The 22,979-nt window shown below is 38.2% G+C and overlaps 1 long non-coding RNA gene across 1 annotated transcript; it reads right to left on the bottom strand.

The window, feature by feature from the left end:
• Nucleotides 1-9,335: 9,335 nt before the first annotated feature.
• Nucleotides 9,336-20,903, bottom strand: LOC115800282 (uncharacterized). Its single transcript, XR_004021651.1, has 3 exons — nucleotides 20,889-20,903; nucleotides 9,506-9,550; nucleotides 9,336-9,421 (listed from the first exon to the last, which is right to left on the bottom strand). It is a non-coding gene; the product is annotated as an uncharacterized LOC115800282 (long non-coding RNA).
• Between the last annotated feature and the right edge of the window lie 2,076 nt (nucleotides 20,904-22,979).

Here is a 22,979-nt window from a genome sequence, read left to right as displayed (position 1 = left end):
ATATTTTGACTTTTTCATTTACATTTTTAAAATGTTTGTTACATAAAAAAATAGATTTGTTTATAATGAAAAAGAGTTTGTTCTTCTAAAACCATTTAGAAATCAGTGATAAATCTTCATCTGGCTTTTGAATGGGTGCTTGAAAGTTGTCATGTGACGCAATATGATGTGTCATCAGCAACTAAAATAGGCAATGTGTTACTGCAGACCTTAGAAAACCCTGAGGTACTCCCTTGGCTCTTTTTCAGTTCCATCCATCCATCTTTTTCTGCTAATCTTTTAAGGGTTGCAAGGAGGGCTACAGCCTATTCCAGGTGTCAGAGGGCAAGAGGCAGGGTACACCCTGGACAGTTTGCCAACCTGTTGCTGGGCTAACACAGACAACCATTGACACTCACACCTACAGCCAATTTAGAATCCCCAGTTAACCTAACCCCACAGGGAAGAAATGCACACAAACAGGGGAAGGACATGCAAACTCCACACAGAAAGGTCCCGGTGGTGGATTCAAACCCAAGACCTCCTTTCCCTGAGGCAACAATGCTAACTACCCACATTATTTGACTTATGGCTGTTTATAGATATTTACTGTTCTCTGTCCTTTAAATAATTTTCCAATTTTCCAACCATTTCAAAACAACATTGTAAAAAACTTTTTTTTTTTTAGGATGTTCGGATCAACGGTGTCAAAAGGTTTAAAGAAATCTAAGAATATACCAAGTGAAATTTTTTTCTATTCCTCCGGGCTGTGTGTCAAAGTGTCCTTGGTCAAGATACTGAATCAGAGAAAAAGCATCATTGGTGTGTGATAGAGAGAGTGCAGTATGTATAAGATAATAGTGCTGTGGCAATGGGTGAATGTTGCTTGTTGTGTAAAGTGCTTTGAGTGGTTGATAAGACTAGAAAAGTGCTATATAAAAATGCGGTCCATTTAATACAACAATAAAGACACTGACAGGCAATTTTTATCTAAAACGCATCTTTTTGTGTACCAGCCTAGGGCTATTTTTTAGTGTTTGGGCCAAAGCTTCATAGTTTTGATTAAGGAAAATGTCAGTCCTGCACAGGTGTAGACTGATTATCTGGATATTCTGTCAAAGTCGTGTCTGCAGCCTAAATGCCTACAATTTTTATTGATTTTTTTCTTAAAATTGTCCTCACGAAACACTAATCGAACACTAGTCTGGACTGTAATGTAAGGGTGAGTTAGTCTGCTGGTGCTCTGAATCATGGACTGCTGCTATTAGATAAAGTTGGGTCTCTTGATCAGTAGAATTTTATGAATCTGATGGATAGAAAACTGAAAATAGATTTTTTTTTTTAATGTCCAGTTGGAGCAGCCATTTGCCAGATCTGTATCACCAAAACAGTGTCATCAAATGATCATGACTTAAAATACACTCTATAATCTTAGTAGTTTTACAAAGCACTTTATAATGTGTTTCTACATCCGTTTGCACACCAATAGCAGCAGTGTTGCACAAGGACACATGGAGAGGCCAGGGGTCAAACCACAAATTAATTCACACCGTCTGATTGGTTCCCAGTCTGCGCCACAGCTGATGGCTGTTGGATGATAACCAGTATAGAGAGCTTATCTGTGTCAGACATCCTTCGGGTCTATCACGTAACATTACAATTTTGTTTATGTTTCTATCTTTTCCCTAAAATCCAACATGTTGAGAAGCAACCACCATTCTGTACTCTATACCCCGACCTTGTGAAGCAAGGTCTTGTGAAATAATCGTCCTTTTTGTCTGTGAATGGCCACAATAATTTGAGTTATTGTTGCAGAACTGGTGAATTTTGTCTTTGTATGCTGTCCACAGCTGATTTTCCCAGTCTCACATTAAAAATGTTAAAAGTCGAGCAAATTATTTGACTGAGTTTGTTTGTTAACACTGTGTAGAGGTCAAGTACTTTACCCATTCTTGCTGTGGATTTCAACTGTGTAGTATAATGAGTAAATAGCTGTAATAGATAACTTGATTAGGAATACTGCATGTTGCATAACACTGCTAAAAGCTTTAATAAGAGCTTCAAAAAGCAAAAAAGATGACTATAATATTCAGGTGGACCTTTACCTATAGGCTTATTCTGTAAAACCCATATTGCAGAAAACATTAAATCAATATGCAAGATAAATCAAATTGCCATCTTTATACAACCTTGATTTACACCATTAACATAAATGAGACAAAGACGGTGCATCTTTTGGAAGTCCATATTTTGGTCGTGTGATGAGACCAAGCAAAGAATATCTTGTGAATATTATAAACTAACGTAAAGCAACCAGAAATAAGTAACTGGAAAAAAGTCTCACCTGTTCAGTTGCTATGACAGAAGTTATGTACATCGTGAATCAGTTGTTACGTCTTTCTTTGTCTTGAGCTTGTAGATATTCAAATTGTTAGGACTGCGCTTCTGCTGACTTTATACCTTTTCCTTTGTATAACTGATGTTGTACTTCACGATATGCAGTACATAGACAACTGCTACTATTCATTATAGACACTGTACGAAATTCAAATCAGCTGCAAAACCTTTAAAATACAGAGTAACAACCACAATATACAGTGACTGACCCACGTCTTAATGATTTGACTCTAAATTTAAGCTGCATTCTTCAACCTACAGTTGTTTTTAATGCACGCCAATCATAACACAGTTTGAAACCTACATGGCTGCACAGTCTGAAGTAACTTTTGTTTCATAATGATATGCCTTGCAGCATTTTTCACTGCACGCTACCATGCATTCACAATAACATTTGTACCTGAGTAATCTGCTTGGCTACAGTTTACCCTATAGTAGCAGCAGTAGTCCAGAAGAGAAATGATGTTAGTCACTATAACCATGAGATGGCAAAACTACTGAAGAGAGACACACAAGCAATCTTGTCATTTGTTTGCCAGGCTTAAAAAGCTGCGCCTTGGTAAATTAGCAGCTTAATTACACAGGAGGGCTCCTTACAACTACAGACCATATTATGTGGCATTAAATTAAATAGTTTAAATGCTTGAACATGAAAAGATTTGCACTTATAAGCCATAGAGTGGATCCATCAGAAAGTGACTTTTTCCCCTGAGTCCCAAGGCTGAAAGCATAATGGTGGCACGGTAAATTGGACACAACAGATAGGAGTAATCAATGGTTATTATCAAAGTTATTACTTTAACAGTGTCATGTCAAAAATATTGCTTGGATGACCTTTTTTCCAGTGTGTCCCTGTTTTGAATCAAGGTATCTTCATTTGGGGTAATCAACAAGAGCTACAAGGGTACGATTCTGCTACCAGCAAATAACTAAATTTACTGCCACAGGGACTGGACAATGTAATGTGTGGCTTGCTTTAATTAAGAACTAATTCCCATTGCTCTCAAGGGCTTCTACATTCTTCCCTTTAAGAGCACGAGAAAAAAAAAATGACTGCACGATGAAAGGTCAGCACGTCTGGAGCTTCTAAATTTTGTTCATGTGTAGCTTGGAGCCTTTATTAAAATGAGCACCATGCAGCCTTCTGTGGGGCTCACTGCAATCAGTGGTTTGAAATTCAGGGGAGTTTTATTAACAAAATTCTCAATGAGAAATCATTTATTTCCCAACGTAAAGAATCCTACAAAACAGGAAAGAAGAAAACTAATTATCAGACAGGATAAGGTGCCTAAAAAAGAAAGCTCACCAGTACAGTTAAAAACTGTGTTTGGGGTGTTTAGGGAAATGGCCTTAGTATTGCAACAATTTATTTTCAGCAAACCTATAAGCAATCAAATGATTCACTATAAAATAATCAGTCTTGAAATCACATTTCATTTAATGGTTCTTGCTTCCTATTCCAGTTCTGATTGTTCTAACCACAAATATTACTGTTCAGCATACTGTATATTCAAATACCCTTATGAAATTGAAGGAAATTTCACACTGAGTATGAAGTCAAACTCTCGCAGCAGAACGGTGCCTTCTTAAGATGCTGTCAGCAGTGCAGGAGTCAGCATAGTGCCACTTTCATCTCCATTTACTGCCACCAAATGAAACTGAACAATAGATAACAGCTATCCCAGCAGATCAAACGCCAAGCCGGCCTCTGGGAGGTTTCCTGTATATTTCCCTGAAGTATCTCACCTTTGCTGTGGCTGTCTCACACTGCCGCCAGAAGGGAAAGTCATTACTAATTAACATGTGAGAGCTGGCTGCTGCCAAAGTACCTCCAAGACACTGATTGACTCATGGCTTCAGGCCCCTGGCATGAACAATTAAAATTGCATTCCAACATGTCTTCAGGCAGAGGCAACAACGCCACAAAGGCTCATCTACTAATTATACTTCTTAAGCTATCTCTGCGTGTTATTGACACAATGGCTGAATGAATGGGGCTTGGACAGAAAAGAAGGTACATGAACTAGGTGCTGATTCCACTGGAAACACGGCTTACAAACAGCCAATCCTCCACCTGCAGATTAGCCTGCGGGGCTAATCTGCAGGTGTCTTCTGTTTAAATGGACAGAATTTTTTTGTGCTCGGCTTTTGAGGCAGAAAACATGCACAATCTCCACATGTAGCTTCCTTGCTATAACTAAGGCCATTTCATTGATCAGAAAACTTCACTAGTTGTGTGTGCAGATGGCAGTTTCAGTATGATGCTTAGAAACCTTTGTCATTTCATTTTAATAGAGAGAGATGGAATATCAACCAAAAATAAACACATTTCATAAAAGTTATAAATTGATTTGCAGTCATTGAGTGAAATAAATATTTGACCCCAATAACCCAGCTGGAATTCTGGCTCCCACAGAGTGCCCATGTAGCACATAGATTACAATCAATCGATCAATCAATCAATCATAACCAGTTGAGATACTCCTTGTCTCAACTGGTTATGTTTATAAAGCACACCTGTCATCAGTTTCTTTGATTCCAACCACCACCATGGGCATGACCAAAGAGCTGTCAAAGGGACAAGACTGTAGATCTGCACAAGGCTGTTTGTAAGCAAACAAATAATTTTTTCCCCCACTGTGTGGTAAGTATTAGTATCTCAATACCTTGTATAAGATTTGCATTAAGATAAATCATATAACTGACAAAATTAACTCATCAGTTACATTTAAGTAATTTGCAAACAATACTATAAATAAATTCATAACTATTATGGAGTAAACCTGCAACAGTATTGTAGACAGAAATCAATAAAATGGAAATCAGTTCATGTGTTTATTAAACTGTAGCCTTTCTAGGCTGAACCACAGCAAAAAATAAATAAATTAATTAATTAATTAAAACTGATAAATTAACCATCTCTAACAGTGCATAAAGGTGCAAGCACCATGTACATAGTCATGTTCACTGTTGATATTATCACTATTATGTATTTGGTATTTTTGTGCAGTTATTTTTTTTTTACTTATATATATATATATATATGCACCACTGTAGTTCAGCTATGCAAATATGTCAATTGATTTGAACTGCCACTGATAAATATTATGTTTTGCTCTATGACACATTTTGTCATGATGCCCAGGTTAGGATATTAATCAGAGACCTTTAAATTCTGATACAAGTATGTGTATATTCACATGTATTGAGCTTCAATCCTTTGCCTCAAATCCTGCAAAATTTAAGGCATTGTTCATGTTTCAGTTTTTATAGCCAACAGGCTATAAAAGTGAATTTTACAGCTTGACTTGTTTTTCCATCATTTAACTCTATTTTTTTTTTTTTTGTCCAGTCTATAACTGTCTTGATTGACTTAAAAAAAAATCAGCAAGGAGCATGTAAAATAAAAAGAAAAGCTGAGGCATCCAATACTATGATTTAACTCAGTGATGTCCTGTCAAGTACTGACACCACACACACACACACACACACACACATATTGTTTTGCAAGTCTATGTCACTCCCTCTTTGTATACGTGTTCCAGCAAAGATTTTTATTTATTTTTCTTCCTTTTCATCTTCTCGTTTTCAGCATATCTTATTCAACCCGATTTAAATCCAAAAGAGCCAGCAGGGACTGTGAAAGTCATCAGGAGTGGCTGTGCCCATATCAATGAGCTACAGTCATCAGTAATGGAGCTACAGTAATAAATATTGACACTATTGAACCATTACGATGAATTCTGGGTCTCACAGCGGCCCTGCACTCGGTCAAGTTCATTTTTCCTCATCTGTTACTTTTCATTTTCTGCACTTCCTCGCTCCATTACAGCATGTCTGTGTCTCGCATACTGTGTCCTCACTATTGTTCCTAATCCTTCACACCCAGTAGTCAGTCAACCATATTAATAGCATTAATAGCTGCTCTCCATTAGTAAATAGAAATATTCATCATTAGAAAGCACTTCTAAATGATTTTTAGGCTATTGTTAAGATATACATTACAGACATTCTAACCATTTCAGGACTGATTTCCCAACAAAATGTGTACTAAGAGCCCAGGCTTACCTATGCAACCCACTTTATCTTGGTACTTAATGCTTACTTCCATTCAAAGCATGCATGGGCTTTCCAAAAAAAAAAAAAAAAAAACTTACTCTAAGCATGAAAAATAATAAATAGCATGTTGGCAATTAATTGACACATGCTCTATTTCAACACTAGTCTCTGTGTGGCTGACCCATATACTCTCATAACATTTATAGCTCATAACATCAGTGAAGGGATTTCTTTGATTAAGACTGGGTAATGGACAAGACAGAAATGCATTGTAAAGCACTATCGTGCCGGCTCCTAATTGCCTGATGACTTTAATTAAACTTCAAGCTCTTATTCTTGACTAATCACACAGCCTTGCAGTTCCCAGCCCTCCTTTAAATGGTACTTGCATGACTTTTTGCAGATGTCAGCATTCCATTAATAGCAAGTTGCTTCAAAAAGTGGCTTTTAAAAGGACTCGTGCACTGTACACAGATGAAGCCCGAGTGTAGTCAAGTGAGACAATTTGTCATTTCTACCATTGCAATTTGTCACTAAGCAGTTACCATGAAGTGTAAATCAATAAGCTTTTAAACAGCCACCAATTGCATATCATGTCTCATATCAATTATCAATTTATTGCACATTACCGCTACTCCATTATATCTCCCATAATATGTGCAGAAGCAGTAAAAGCCCTCTGTTCAACTCCAACAGGCTACCTGTTTTACCACATCTACTAGTACGACTATGAATGCATGCACCATATTTTACTTTTATGATTCAAATAAATAGTTCTCCCTGCAGTAGGAGAGAAGGCACTCTCTCCTGCTGCAGAAGCTTTTATTTCGAGGGGTTCAGAAGTTAATGCCTTACTTATATATTTTCTAACCTTTAAAATGATGCCAGCTTTGTCACAATTCTGGACAGAAATGCCTCTGCTCTGCCTGTAACCTTTAGAAAATTGCAGACTATGGGCTGAAATAATAAAATTACTCATCAAGTACAGAGTGGATGTTATAATAAGTTAGTACTAAAATACACAAGGTACACAAGGCTCAGGGTTATATATTGTAATAGCATGTGGGCACTGTACTGTATGTTCAGTGTTCAGTGTATGTTCAGTTTTTTCCATCTATTTAAATTTACAATTTGTGTGTAGTTGGTGTACATGTACCCTTGGCAAAAAGTTATGTACAAGAAATGCGAAAAGTCATCTCTTGCAGTACACTGAAATCCGTCTGCTCCCTTCTAAACAGCTATGCTTTTACACATTTACGTCACATGAACTGAGCCCTTAAATCAATAGGATTTGTAAAATGTGGTTTTAAAGAAGTCCTTCCTGTATGAAAGGAGGAATATGAGATACAATGAATTTGCTGATCGGTGCATTTTAGAGGGCAGTAAATATGGTTTTATTTGTACTTTAATTAGCAAATCGGAGTTCATAAAGCTCCAGTGTGCATTTCTGTAAACCTAAAAAATATAGCATCATTATGCAGTGGTGAGCTGTGACACCAGTTAATATATTTAATTGATAAAATCAAATTGATATGAATATCAATATGTTTTGTGCATCAAAATATAGATATAGCTCTGCAGTTAGGATAGTAAAGGAAAATTTGTAACACTCACAACCTTTCAGCTGGGAGTATACAGTAAAGATCTGCATGGCAATAGGCGAAGCGGTGGTTTATGCAAGACAAAATTTCATATTCAGCTATGACATTTAAAGATCAATATCCACCAAATGATTGGTTCATTGAACATGGGAGGCTCCCTGAATAACTTAGGTGCTGACAGTGTGGGAAAGCAGAAATGTCAGAGATGCCACATTTTTTTTTTTTGAACCAAAAATTAGCAGTGAAAGAGGTAGAAGAGGAGTGACATGCGAGAAAATTCAGTTTCTTTATTTCATTTTTACAAAGCAACACGATGAACTTAAATTGTTCCAGTTGTCACAGAAATACTGTGGAACATATAAAAAAAAAAAACTCTGTGATCTGTCAGTCTGTAGCTGTTTTCACACAGGCAGTACAGGCCTGAACTCCGACATATCTGGCAGATCTGAACATAAATGTCTAACTTCAGTCAAACCTGACATTAAATGGTCTTTACCCTTTCCACCTCGGATTGTGACTGAGATATCTGATATTGTGAGCACAGGGCATCACGATGTCTTATCTCTCCAGTAAGAGTCCACCTCTTACTGGAGAGTGGAATGAATTGGATGATTTATTTTAGGACACAACTGGCTGCTTTGTCTCTATGGCAGGGCCACAGGTCTCACAAAACTGTGCACCTCTGGAAGAAGCCATGGCTGATATCTTACTTAAAGTGCCTGAATCACATGTGCCGTAGCAACCCAACGCAGTGTTATGCTACTCAAAAAAAACAAAACAAGGGGATATAAAGAAATGAACATGTCTTTTCTCTGTGCACGGTGCCATTTTTATACTGGGAGCATACTGAGAATAACAACATTTGTCCTACACTGGAACTACCTTTCTTTATTTCAGTCTCAGTTTATTCTGTTATTTAAAAGAAAATATCTGCACAACAACATTGAAGAGCATTTACAAGGCAAGGCATCTGCAGTTGTGTGTCATTGCTGACTAACCCTTGATTTCATAATCAACCGACTCAGGCTCTTTCCAATCAAGACTGACTCAATTTGATCAAATGTATTATGGATTCTAAAATGCAGTCTTTTCAAAAATACTCACACAATGTGGGTTACTGGGAAAAAAAAACAAAAAACCCAAATTCAAAGAAAATACAAAGCAAACTAAAATCCAAAACAAAAGCTACAACCTCCTGTAGAGTATTCCTTTCAAACTGGGTCACTTCCTGACTTTTCTATGAACATTTCTTTAATTGGGCATCAGGTAATATGTGTTATACTGGTGTACAATACCAGCTCGTCTTCTTTCAGTCCTAATGTGCCTCAATGCGACTGCAGAAAATTATGACTCACATCAGAAGTTACTAGATTGCTCACTGGGCACTGCAAATGAGAAATAATATTAATGAACTACTGAAGAAGTTTGAAAGTCGTGTTGAAATTGATGTAAAGAGAAACCCTTTCAACCTGACTCAGCAGAAGGCTCTGTGATTTCTTCATGTTGGTGGGCCCCTGGAGGCACACAGCGGCAGAAGAATGTGAAAGGAGGAAAACAGAAAAAATTTTAAAAAAAGAAAAAGGAGGCATTTTCCAAACCTGAGTGATTATTCGCAGCTATTCAGTCATTACTATGGAGGCTAAAGAAGAACGGAGCGCATTTATTATTTATGAAACTGCACACCTTCAAATGTCTCGGAGTGACATATCACATGCAGCATATATACCCTGCAGCTTCCATTCGACACTGGGCACACATTCAGTGAGTGAAGCCGTCTGTCATGTTGAATCTGACAGAAGATTCAGGTTATTGATTTTAAGAGGCTAGGCTTGGTGGGAGGTATCTACAGGTGCCATCAGAGACCAGAGAAGCTCCCACTGCTTAACATTTATAGGTTCACTAACTCGCTGAAATCCTGACTATAGTGTACTGTTTGAAAAATCAATGAGAAGACTGCAGTTATTACTGAACAGATCTGAAGCCACAAACGTAATGAGCTGTTTCTTAAATTCTAATTGGTGGTTCCTATTGTGGAACAAGGATTTTTTTATATGAAAAAATCCAGGATGATTGTGCATCCTCTGCAGCAGCAGACAAAGGTTATAATACAGAGATAAACCATAATCATTCAAGTAATGAGTTGAGTTTAACTGTAACACGAGCAACCCAGATATATGATATTATGCATTCCAATGAGATTAAAGAAAAAATAACTTTGATCACTGTTATTGTATAACTATATTCTCAAAAAATATCTACACCATTATCTTTGCTGACAGTCACACAGCCAATATGACATTCATTGCAGCTCATATTTTGGATTTTTTTTTTTTCTTACCTCGGGGTGCTTCAGTCCATCCAAATCAGAACTATAAATACATGTAAGATCATGACTCTGCTGTCACGCTCCATAAGGTTGATGCGTGGTCTATTTTCCTATCAAATTCAGGAGGGAATTTGCAGGTGAGTACCTCATTCCAGAGTGCCTTTAAGCTGTGTGCACATACACACTGGCCACAGTATATCAACCCTTCTTTATATTTTCCTTTCCCTCACCCTCAAGTCATGTTCGTGTTAATAATACAGCATCACGCTATGCATTTTTTAGAAGTCCTCTTCTAAAATGACGTACTTTGAGACTAAAATCAGTAGAAAATAATTTCCCTCTTCCCATGGTAAACAATTACAGCATAAATCAGCACATCTTTTTTTTTTTTTTTTTGTCCACTGCTGAACTTTTGAAGGAAGCTGGGTACGCCACAGGATTCAATGGATAAATTTGAGCACTTTCAAAGTGATGTAAATTGAACCTGACAAGCAAAGGGCTACCTCAAAATGTTTAATGAGCCTGTATGCTGTCAATAATGGGTGCTGTTGACATTGTGCATAACACACACACACACACACACACACACACATACACACACCTCAAGACTGTTACTGGTAATTATTTGACAAGGCAGTCATTCTCATCTGCTGTTGTATAAACAGTGAGCTTTAGCATAATAAGTCCACAAGCCTGCTATCAATCAAGGCAGGGGGATTATAGTGGACTTTAGTTTAAGCTTTGATTTCCATATACGGGACTTGAATATACAGAAGTTTCTGTCTGCAGCCCTTCTCTGTCTTTACCTCATGCAAAAGAGGGATGAGTTCCCAGAGGACATTAGGATTTAGGAAAGTAGTGCTTTGAGTCAGTCAACTGCAGAATCTCTGTTAAAAGTTAACATCATTAACATTATTGATGTTACATACAATGTTACATTGTTACATTGTCAACATTATTGCAAAAAAAAACTAAATGATTACTAAACTGCTTATTAAAAGATTATTATTGTTAGTAGTATTAGTTGCAGTAAAATCTTAAGTCTTTCAGAAGTGCTTTTTGTCAGAGCATTTTTAAAGGTGTTGTGCAGATTTAATTGAATAGCTGCAGTCATCCATGACAATTTAAGCTCCATTTTCATTAGTCTTATCAGAGACAGTGGAGAGGCGTTTTCATCACATCTCTTCTGTTTTACAGCCACACTCCAAGATAAATACTAACTTGATGGTGGTCAGCTTTTGGGCTTGTTATCTCTGGCTGCTGTTATAAACAATGAAATGTTTGGCTGCACAGCGTACTGTGCCGTCTTGGCTGGAGTGCCCGAATGTGTTCTGAAAGCAGTGACAGAGTGATAGTCGGAAAACATGAATAGGACTTCAGAAGGCAGTGCATTTAGCCACATGGTGCTAGGAGATGCCCTGCCACTTAAACTACTGGTAGTCACGCACTGAGAGGTTTAAAAATATAATTGAACCAAACCATTAGGTTGTCAGCAATAACGGGTGGACAAAATAAAACAAACATTTCATGAAAAGGGCATTTTGTTTCACTCATGTGCTTTTAGCATGTGACCACTGCTACTTTTATTGAAAAGCCTTTGTCAGTTCTGCCCTGTTGCAAAAGGCTGTCACACTGTCCTCTTTGGGAAAAAAAAAAAAAAAAAAAAAAAAAAAAAAATATATATATATATATATATATATATATATATATATATATATATATATATTTATTAATATATTACCGAGAACAAAACCTACCTAATTAGAAATTTTTACATCTAGTGTTGTGTACAGCTGGAGGATGCTTGAACAACCACTGAAACACCAACAACCAAGTATTCAAATGTATCACTTAAACTGAAGATTCTCATTCCCATAAAAGATACCTCAAGTGCTCGAGGATGTATTCAAATTGACCCCCCTTTTTTTTCGTCATAGCATCACTCCCAACTCTGGTTTTCAATTTCACAAATTCATTGTTTCATCAAAAGAGAAAAAACTGACTTCACCTCTCTAATGGAAAAATACAAAGAGGCAGAAATCAGAATCACATGGACGGTATATATATTTTAAAACCTGTGGTCAAGCCTTATATATTCATTGATGCTGGTCCAAGTACACACTTTGGGAAGAGAATATTTTATTCAAAGCGATGGCAGTTTCACCTCTATGTTCATAGATGCTTGCTGATGAGGCCAAGCACTACATGTTTTACGTTTTCATCAACCTTCATTCTTTATTTTGCATGATATTTTCTTTTCTATTCATACCACCAGGTACCAGGCTCTTGGGAAAAAGACTACTTTTCTTCAGAGCCGGTGTCGACATTACCAGATATTGTGTACTGCATGCTTTTATAGCAGCCACACAATTTGCTTGCTCTACTTTCCCTGGAAACAGTCTTGATGTTGGAAAATGGAATTCATTATACCCTCAATGAGTGTAGATGTTTCTAACTTATCAACCATATGAAAAAGAAAAAGGATAAAAATGAGGATGCACTGCCTCCAGGTTTTTTTTTAAGCAAAATAAGCTCTTAAATTTTGGAAAGCATCAAAATAAAGCTGAAATTTTCTTAAGCAGCGCAGTTTGCAAAGTGTGGCTGTCTATGCAGTAGCAAATTGAGAATTGTACAGTTTAGGTGTAATTCGTATGAAAGAATATAAATCTGGTAAATAAAGATTTAACATTTTAATATTTCAAAATAAACTGGCCACTGTTTTACTGATTCTGTAAAAAACGTCTTTGCTTTGCTACATCTTATTATGTGCGTGCATGCATTACAGTTCAACAATTTTATGGAGCGGCTGTTTTAATACACACAATCTGCATGACTTAGTCCCACTGTCTCCTATCAGCAAGAAAAAGATAAAGCCAAACTTGTTGGGTGTTCGCTGAGGCGCTAACTCTCCCACTTACTCTGATTCTCAATAGCTCACAATGTGCACCAATTAATCTAAATCAACATGCTTCATTCTATGGATGAGTAGACATAGGAGATATTAAGATATGTGTTTTGTCTTTGTGATGCAAATTCATATATACACTATATTGCCAAATGTATTTGCTCATCTACCTTCTCATGCATATGAACTTGAGTGACATCCCATTCTCAAGCCATAGGATTTAATATGATGTCAGCCCACCCTCTGCAGCTATAACAACTTCATTTCTTCTAGGAAGGCTTTCCATGAGGTTTAGGAGTGAGTTTATTGGGAATTTTGACTATTCTCCCAGAACCGCATTTGTGAGGTCAGACAAGACACTGATGTCTACGCACTGTTCTGAAGGCCACGTGAAGTTTGGAGGTCTGTAGTGATTGACTCTATAGAAAGTTGGGGATCTCTATCCACTATGTACCTCAGCATCCACTGACCCCACTCGTGGCCCATCACTTTGTGGCTGTATAGCTGTCATTCCCAATCCTGTCCCCTTTGTTATAATGCCACTAACAGCTGACTGTGGAATATTTAGCAGCAAGGAAATGGAGTTGTTGCACAGGTGGCATCCTACAATGGTACCATACTGGAATTCACTGAGCTCCTGAGAAAGACCCATTCTTTCACAAATGCTTGTAAAAGCAGTCTGCATGCTTAGGTGCTTGATTTTTATACACCTTTGGATGGTACCTGTACCTATACTGATATGGACTGGGTAATGTGGTAGGAACGAAAGGATGCTACATCGTTTGATGGAAATGAAAACTATCAACCTACAGAGGCCTGGAAAAAGTGAAAACATTATGCAGCAGGCTAGTCCATTTTGCTGAAATTTAATTGCAGCAACTCAAAATGGCACTCAGTAGTTTGTTCGGCCCCCACGTGCTTGTATGCATGCCTGACAGCAATGAGGCATGCTCCTAATGAGATGAAGGATGGTGTCCTGGGGATGTCCTTCCAGATCTGGATCAGGGCTTCACTGAGCTCTCCGGACAGTCTGAGGTGCAACCTGGCAGCACTGGATGGATCGAAACATGATCTCCCAGAGGTACTCTATTGGATTTACAGGTGCTGGACCAGCAACTGTAGGTTAGACGAGAGTTGGAGCCAGTCAATGGTTTCAGTTTCATTATCCTCCAGAAACTGCCTGCATATTCACGCCACATGAAGCCAGACATTGTCGTGCACCAGGAGGAACCCAGTATCCACTGCCAGTGGGTTCAAGGATTTCATCCTGATACCTAATGGCAGTCAGGCTGCCGTTGCCTAGCTTGTAGACTCCTGTGTGTACCTCTATAGATATGCCTCCTCAGACCATCACTGACCCACCATGAAACCAGTCATGCTGACTTTCCCAAAAAAGTCAGCATAACATTCTCCACAGCTTCTCAAGACGCTTTAACGTCTTTCACATGTGCTCAGGGTGAACCTGCTCTCATCTGTGTAAAGCTCAGTGGTGGACCTGCCATTTCTTGTATTCTATGGAAAATGCCAATCAGCCTCCACAGTGCCAGGCAGAGAGCACAGGGCCCTGTCCAGCTCTCCTAGAGTAACTGCTCTTCTCCTGGAATCTCCTCCATGCTCTTGAGACTGTGCTGGGAGACACAGCAAACCTTTGTGTACTATGCTGGAGGAGTTGGACTACTTGTGCAACCTCTGTGGGGGCCAGGTATTGCTTCATGCTACCAGTAGTGAAACTGACCCTAGCCAAATGCAAAACTAGTAAAAAAGCAGTCAGGAAAAAAATGAGGAAGGAAAAACTATAAGTGGCCACCACCTGTAAAAACCATTCCTGTTTCAGGGGTTGCTATTCTATCTTTTCTTAAAAGTTACACATTCCTATTGTATTTCTAAAGGTTCCAAATTGTTAGAAATTAAATATTTTTTTCAAAAATGTAGAATGAAATCCACAATATGGGTAAAAACTCAACCACCTGTGTCAAGGTGATAATGAAACCTAGTGTCAAGTGCTTTGCTCCAAATGTAATAATTTCAAAGGTGTGCAAAAACCAATGAAACTGTTATTTTGCATCACAACTTTATTATTTATATTTGTTTGGACAACTTCCCCAAAAAAGTCTTGACAAAATGATTCACTGTTTTTCATGTTTGTGTACTTTGACAGAATGACATATGGTGCATCAGTCGTGCTGTTTGTAAATAAATTTTAATAAACAATTGTTAGTGCTGTGCTAGCAGCCGATGAAAGTTGTTGTCATACAACATCCAGCTAATACTACCCGTATTTAATTACTTTGATTTATACAATAAATGTATATATAAGAATATTTTTATAAACACATATTTATTATTCAGTTATTACATATATATGTTTTTTTTTGGTCAATTGACTATTTACAGTGCCTCAGAGATTAACAAAATAAATTAACCATACAAGTCTGAGTATGAGCAAAGTGAACAAGCACCCTAGGCTTGGCAAAAACTGCCCATAGGGTGGGTTTTTGCTAGTAAATAAATATAAATAATGAATAATCACTCTGCCATTCTATTGTTAAAAAGTAAGAGTTAAAAATAATCTTCACAGACATACAGATTTTTGCAGTCAAATTCAAATCCATTGTTCCAGTCTTTTAATACAAAGAAGAAACTGTGTGTTCTTTTAAATGCACAATCATTAACATTTTTATGCCTAATTGTGCAAACAGTTACGCATCAGCAGTGAATTGTAGTTTCCAGTCTATTACCCTAGTGACCACTGGAATTTCAAGGTTGAATAAGGCTACGTTCACACTGCAGGCCTTAATGCTCAATTCGGATTTTTTGTGAAATCCGATTTTCTTTTTTTTTTGCCTGGTCGTTCATATTTCCAAATATATGCAAATTGTATGTGATCTCCCGTGTGAACTGCAAACAATCTAAAAGTGTCAGTGCTCAGTGTTTGCGGAAGTAAACATGGATATAATAAAAAAACAAAACAAAAAGTAAATAATGGATCAGGATGCAGAATAGTGACGTTTGTCGAGTGTCAGTGACGTACAGGTCGAATGAATGCGACCTGGCCGTACAGACACAAGGCACATTTGAAAAGATCAGATACATATCGGATTTAGGACCACATATCCAAGTGGCCTGGGTCACATTTGTAAAAATCCGATCTGTGTTGTTCAGACTGTCATGAAAAGATCAGATAAGGGCAAAAAAATCGGATTTGTGTCACTTCAGGCTGCAGTGTGAACGTAGCCCAAGAGGCTTGAATAGGTCAGCTCTTGTCATCATCTCCAAACTTGGGGCCTTTCAGTCTATCACCAACTAATATTGTAAATTTTGCCTCTGATTGTGTTATTTTTCTTGGGAAAACACAACAGTGTTTCAAATTTTCTTTCTCTCACAACCACAGAATAATGTTAATAATGTAGGGTAACTACATTTCCCTTCTGCCCTTGTCCAGGGTGTACCCCGCCTCTCACCCAGGCAGCTGGTTTAGGCGAAACCTCATCTGCAATACTGAATTAGATAGGTTAGTAAGAATGGATGGATGGATGATATTTCCTCCTACTGAGTGATGATTTCACACTGTATATTTATGCTAAACTCAGTCATTCAATGAAAACATCAGATAATAATTTGGCATACTTCTGTGATATGTTGTGCCACCATAAATGTATAAGTTTTAGCATAAAGTGGCACTCAGATGGCAAGTGCCATCTGTGCATTTGATTTGCTGAGGTGGACATACCAATGCAGACAGGAGTGTCAGCTCAAGTTGAGACACTCTTGAGTGTTTCAAGGTAACATTATGATAAAGCAGTAAGGAGAAACACTTGCTTTACAAAAAACTTTAAATTTCTAGGGGCGTCTTTGAGAGTTAGTTATGCAACAAGTGTCTTGTCTTAGTTGCAGTGCAGCAACAAATGATGTGTGAATTTTATTCCTGCCATATTGACTTCTTTTCATTGGCTCTTTGTTAAATCCAGAATAGAATTTAAAATTACTCTCCTCACATACAAGGTCTTGAATAATCAGGCCCCGTCTTATCATAAAGACCACATAGTACCGTATTACCCCAACAGAGCACTTCGCTCTCAGACTGCAGACTTACTTGTGGTTCCTAGGATACTTAAGAGTAGAATGGGAGGCAGAGCCTTCAGCTTTGGCCCCTCTTCTGTGGAACCAGCTCCTAGTTTGGATTTGGGAGACAGACACCCTCTCTATTTTTAAGATTAGGGTTAAAACTTTCCTTTATGATAACGCTTATAGTTAGGGCTGGATCAGGTGACCCTGAACCATCCCTTAGTTATCCTGCAGTAGGCCTAGGCTGCTGGGGGGGTTCCCATGATTCCCGTGTTTTTTTTTTAATTTACCTCTTTTCACTCTGTTAATACCCCACTCTGCATTTAATCATTAGTTATTATTAATCTCTGGCTCTCTTTCACAGCATGTCTTTCGTCCTGTCTCTCTCCCTTCAGCCCCAGCCGGTCACAGCAGATGACTGCCCCTCCCTGAGCCTGGTTCTGCTGGAGGTTTCTTCCTGTTAAAAGGGAGTTTTTCCGTCCCAAAGTCCTTGCTCATAGGGGGTTGTTTTGAGTGTTGGGTTTTCTCTATAATTATTGTAGGGTTTTTACCTTACAATAAAAAGCGCCTTGAGGTGACTGTTGTGATTTGGTGCTATATAAATAAAATTGAATAGAATTGAATTGCCACTTCCAAACTGGGATACTACAGTCATTCCTCTGCATTATCATTATGTAAGTTCACCATTAACCAAATACACATCTTTCAGCAGTGTATACATTGTTGAAGCTTGAATAGAATTTTATGGTCATGTTTATATCATATTCATAATCTTGTAAGTACTTGCTGTATAACGCCAAAAAAAAAAAAAAAAATGATCTTCCCTTAAACTACAGTAGTTTGTTAGGGGAAGTTAATCTTTTACTAGTAATTTATGATTCCATATTTGTGGCCTAGTCACAGAAGAGCTCTCTGGAATCTGTTTTAGTTTAAAGCTGGTAGAAATAAGTCACAACTGGGACCTCGGCTATTGAGACGTGATTCATCTCTGTCATGTTGAAAGTTTTAAAGGTGCACATGTACATGAGAGAGTGTGATAACAAATGTGAGCCACTGTTGAATCCCGCAAGGCATATTCTCAGCATATTTTCACTAAAACTTGTGCAGAATGAGATCTGTTCTAGAGAGCTTGCAAAAAAAAATACAATGAATGACTGAGAAAATCAACATTTATAAATGCTGGACTTGAATTTAAGAGCTAATTCCTTGTTTTTGAGTCATAACCCTCTAGACAGAAGAGTGTCATATCTGTTGTGTACAGGGGTGAAAAGTAGCTTTCAGTTAAAAAAAAAAAAAATCCTTGAAAAATAAAAACACTCATTGCACCTAAATGAAATGTACTTTAGTGCTTTCTGTGTATTTAACAAAAAGCGCCTTTAATGAATAATGTTTTAAGTACTGCTTTGATATTTGAGGGCCACTAACAACGAAGACCTTGCACTGTTCCATTTCCTCTTTCAGCACAACCCTACGCTACCAGGGGTTGAGGAGCAATCAGCACAAATTAAAGTTCTCGCTTACACATGCAGTACATATCCTGCGCATATCAACTTTGACTTGGACGGCGTTGGGATAAGAACAAAGCTATAAAATGCATTACAACATCAAGACCTACGCTTTAAAGCCTGTTTATTCTTCAGTGGCTCTGTAGAATTAGAAGCAGCAATAAAAGATAACTAACATTGTTCCAGTTTCACTGCTGTATTCCCCATGATTAATTATCATCAAAGCATGTCTAATTAGACATAATAAACATGCTTAATTGGAACAATTCTGACCTGTTTGCCCAGTGGTGTGCAGAGTATACTGTGGAAAACAGCCTGTGCAAACGTGCTACAGTACCATTATTTTTAATTGAGTTATGGTGCAAACACCTCACACAAGCTTGCAGGCATCAAACAGCAGCACAGCATATGCAAACACAATCTGTACAGACATATTCTACATATGAATATGCATACTTTGTAGGCAAGGGACAATATTTGCCTACCCTTTGCTTTCTGATTTCTGTTTGTAGTCCCAAGTGCTATTGACCAATCACATCTGAGCAGATTAAATGTAGGTAAATAGTCAGAAAAACAGACCGATAACGAGCAAAAGAGGGCCAAAAAGAAAAATGCATCTGTCAGCTATTGGCTATTGCCTAACAATGATGTCACTTTTCATCAGATTTTTAAAGAAATGTATCTGAATTTTTAAACAATTACAGAAAGATGTAAATGGAAATCGTGGCCTGCTGGATACACCAGAAGCTCTGAAAAACTGGCTGTTTCCCCAGGAGTCTAATTTAGCAGACTGAGTAACTGGGTTACCAGATTAGTGCAGTCATGACTCTGTGATGAAATCAAAGTTGGGACATTTTCATATTTGTATTCACTAGTGTTGCTAAAATAATGAACAATGCACTAAAACTGATTTCCTAAAATATATTACAATACTGTATTTTAGCATGTACTCCTCCATGAATCACCACCTTATTGTGGTGGAATTTGCCTGCCTGGGTAATCCCAGGAGCTGTGTTGTCGAAGGGCATTTAGTCCCTCGTAGGGTCTCCCAAGGCAAACTGTTACTGTGTGATGATGACAGGAAGGAGTCCAGAACCATCACCTGGCCCAGGGATACTGAATCCCCAGACTTGAGGCAGCTCTGGGGAAGAGGCTCATTTGAGACCACCTAATGGCCTGGCCTTAACCCATGGGGTTCAACCAGGTTCATCTTGAACAAACCACATGGGTCTTTCCTCCTGTGAACACACCACCCACGAAGAGCCGTAACGGTCCATGGTGGAGGCCTTGGTGGTCCAATTTCTGGCTGTTTAAACTGGCTTTAAGGACATGAAATGTCAGCTCTCTAATGGGGAAGGAGCACCAGCTTGTGCAGGAAGTTCAGAGAGATCAGTTAGATACAGTTGGGCTCACTTCAATACACAGCAGGGGTTCTGGAACCATTCCCCTGGGGGAGGGCTGGAATTTATTCAACTCAAGAGTCGCCTGTGGCAAGAGACGCCGAGCAGGGGTGGATGTAGTTTTTTCCTGTATTTTAGGGTTTTTGTTGGGGATAAGAGGGTTGTTTCCGTGCACCTTCAGGTCAAGACACATGTCCTGATTGTTGTTGGGACTTGGAGGACCTGGCCTTATTGGGTACTGTTTGATCTACATCCCTGCCATCACATATGGCCTCAAGCTGTGGGTAGTGGACAAGAGGGTTTATTGCCAAGTTACAAGCTAAGTCTAGGAAGCTTAGTTAGCAAGCAGCACTGAAAAAGTTTATGGGTACAAAACTGAAAGAGACTAATAAAATGCTAGAATTTCACTCACCAAAACACAAATGTTATGGACATGTACCAAAGCCAAAGGTCCAGAGGTCCACTTCAGTGACTCAAACTAGGAAAGGTAAGGCCAACCAGACAGTAATTTGCTACACCTCCTTGTGCTGACACAGCTATCAATCAATGCAGTGGAAGAATAAATCCTTTTACAATCCTTTTGTGATTCTTTTTTTCCCCGTGAGGTTTAGTTGGGCATTTTAACATGCGAGTCAATGCAGACTGGCTCACCTCAAGTGTCCGTTACAGGAACTGCAGTTTCTGGCACTGAGATTTCTGCTTGGCTTTAGTCCACAGTCTGGCTTCACTCTTACAATCTTCTTCTGCCTGGTTCATGCTTCTTCATCTCCTGCTTTTAAAAGAGGGAATCAATAAGGCATGATGGCTATCACCTCTTTTATCTCATCAGTGACAAAGACAAAATGCCCTCATTCTCTGTATTCTGTGCAGCATAACATAGAGACAAGTGGTAATGCCTTGTTTTTAGCAAAGGGATGAAAAAAATTATTTTCTATACAGGATGTTTGTGAGTTGTTTCATAAATCAATTTGGTACAGCACTCTGCCTCCAAGCATCTTTTTTTTTTTTTTGCTGTGGTTTGGACATGTTTTCTTCACCATGCCTTTTCTTAAGGTGAGTTACTACTGAAACTAAGACATCAGTATTATCAGAGTATTCCTTATTTAATTGTGATGAATATCTCAATAAACGCAAACCTATCAGAAAAAAATCTGTTTCTTGAGTTACTGAGTAGAAATAGTGACTAAGAATTTCAAGAGAATAATCTTTTCTTTAGAGAAGGAAGATGTTCTTCCAGTTTCAGTATAATCACCTCTTTCTCTCGCAATGTTGCTCAGCTTCCTGTTGTTTTTGATTGTCACCACAGCTTGAAAGAGCAAGAAAGACAAGCAATTTACTTCCTTCCATCTTCGAACCCTCTGTGATTTCTCCTAAAAACACTGTCAAAGTGCTAAACAGTACACCTGTATTGTGTTTCATTTGGATGTGTCTGCTATTTATGGTCTGGGGGTAATATAAGCCTTGCTCTGTCCAAAATACACCAAATCTACCTCTCAGCACCTCAGCAGGGTCTCTAATGAACACAGTCTATACATTGTTTGTTTTGTTTTGAGTATGAAAAAGAATGAGTAGAATATGAATAATATGAAAGTAATAATTATATATTTTTTAGAAAGACAACAACACCTTGAAACCTATTTGCCGTATTCTTGAGTTCTTATTACTTTGCAGATTTGTCACACTTAAATGTTTCAGATCATCAAACAAAATTTAATATTAGTCAAAGATAACCCAAGTAAATGTAAAATGCAGTTTTTAAATGGTGATTTAATTTATTATTTGAGCCTACCTAGTCCTACGTGACTGTGATTAAAACACATTTTATTGAAAGCTGAGCTCAAATCAATAACCACACCCGGGCCTGGTTACTGCCAACCTGCTGAATCCAGAAAGCCCTTAAATAAAACCTGAAAAAGTGAAGTAAAATAATCTGAAAAAGCAACACATCATGCCACAATCTAGAGAGATCTAAAGTCATTGACATCTATCAGTCTGTAAATGGTTACAAAGCCATTTCTAAGTCTTTGGGACTTCAGCGAACCACAGTGAGAGGCACTGGTTCATCCAGGAGGTCACAACAGAACCCAGAACAACATCTAAAGAGGCCTCACGTGTCTCTGTTAAGTTTGGTGTTCATGATTTAACAATAAGAAAGAGACTGGGCAAAAATGGCGAATTCAAAGGTGAAAATCACTGCTGACCAAAAAGAACACAAAGGCTCGTCTCACATTTGCCAAAAAACATCTTGATGATCCCCGTGATTTTTAGGAAAATATTCTGTGGACTGACAAAACAAAAGTTGAACTTTTTAGATGCTTTGAGCCGTTTACATATGGCCTGAAATAAAAACACTGCATTTCATAGATGGGACATTATGCCAACAGCCAAACAAGGTGGTGGTAATGTGACAGTCTGCTCTCTGCCAGAAAATCCTGAAGGAGAATATCCAACCATCAGTCTGTGCCTTGAAGCTTAAGAGCACTTGGGTTTTGGAGCAGGGCAATGATCTGAAACACACCTGCAAGTTCACCTCTGAATGACTCAAAAAAAAAAAAACAAAAAAAAAAAAAGTATTTTGGAGTGGTGTAGTCAACGTCCAGACTCATATTCTACTGTCATGATCTTTGTCATGACCTTAAACGGGCTGTCCACGGTCAAAAACTCTCCAATATGACTGACTTAAAACAATTTTGCCAAAATTCCTCCACAGAGATGTGAAAGACTCGTTGCCGGTTATCACAA

Source organism: Archocentrus centrarchus, chromosome 21, assembly GCF_007364275.1.
Source record: "Archocentrus centrarchus isolate MPI-CPG fArcCen1 chromosome 21, fArcCen1, whole genome shotgun sequence".
NCBI lineage: Eukaryota > Metazoa > Chordata > Actinopteri > Cichliformes > Cichlidae > Archocentrus > Archocentrus centrarchus.
Note: the sequence above shows the minus strand (reverse complement) of the source record. Positions and strands in the feature narration are given on the sequence as shown.